Below are 235 nucleotides of genomic sequence, written 5' to 3'. Positions count from 1 at the left end.
TTTTGGAAGGCCAAACAAAGTAGTTTCACTTTCACAACGAAACACAGCGTCACACACGGTGGTCTTGAGTGAGCAGAGGCTGGCGGCTTGAGTGAGCGGCGCCCGGCGGATTCGATGAAGAAGGCTTGCGGCAACCACATGTGATGACCCCGGGCTTCGTCCACGGTGAAAGCCGATCCGGCGATCCACAGCACTAAGTTGATGTATTCCCTCAGCGACCAGCACAGATCAGCTC

Source organism: Sinocyclocheilus rhinocerous, unplaced genomic scaffold, assembly GCF_001515625.1.
Source record: "Sinocyclocheilus rhinocerous isolate Xijiao unplaced genomic scaffold, SAMN03320098_v1.1 scaffold576, whole genome shotgun sequence".
Classification (NCBI taxonomy): Eukaryota; Metazoa; Chordata; class Actinopteri; order Cypriniformes; family Cyprinidae; genus Sinocyclocheilus; species Sinocyclocheilus rhinocerous.
The sequence above is the reverse complement of the archived record's forward strand: the minus strand, read 5'-3'. Positions refer to the sequence as shown.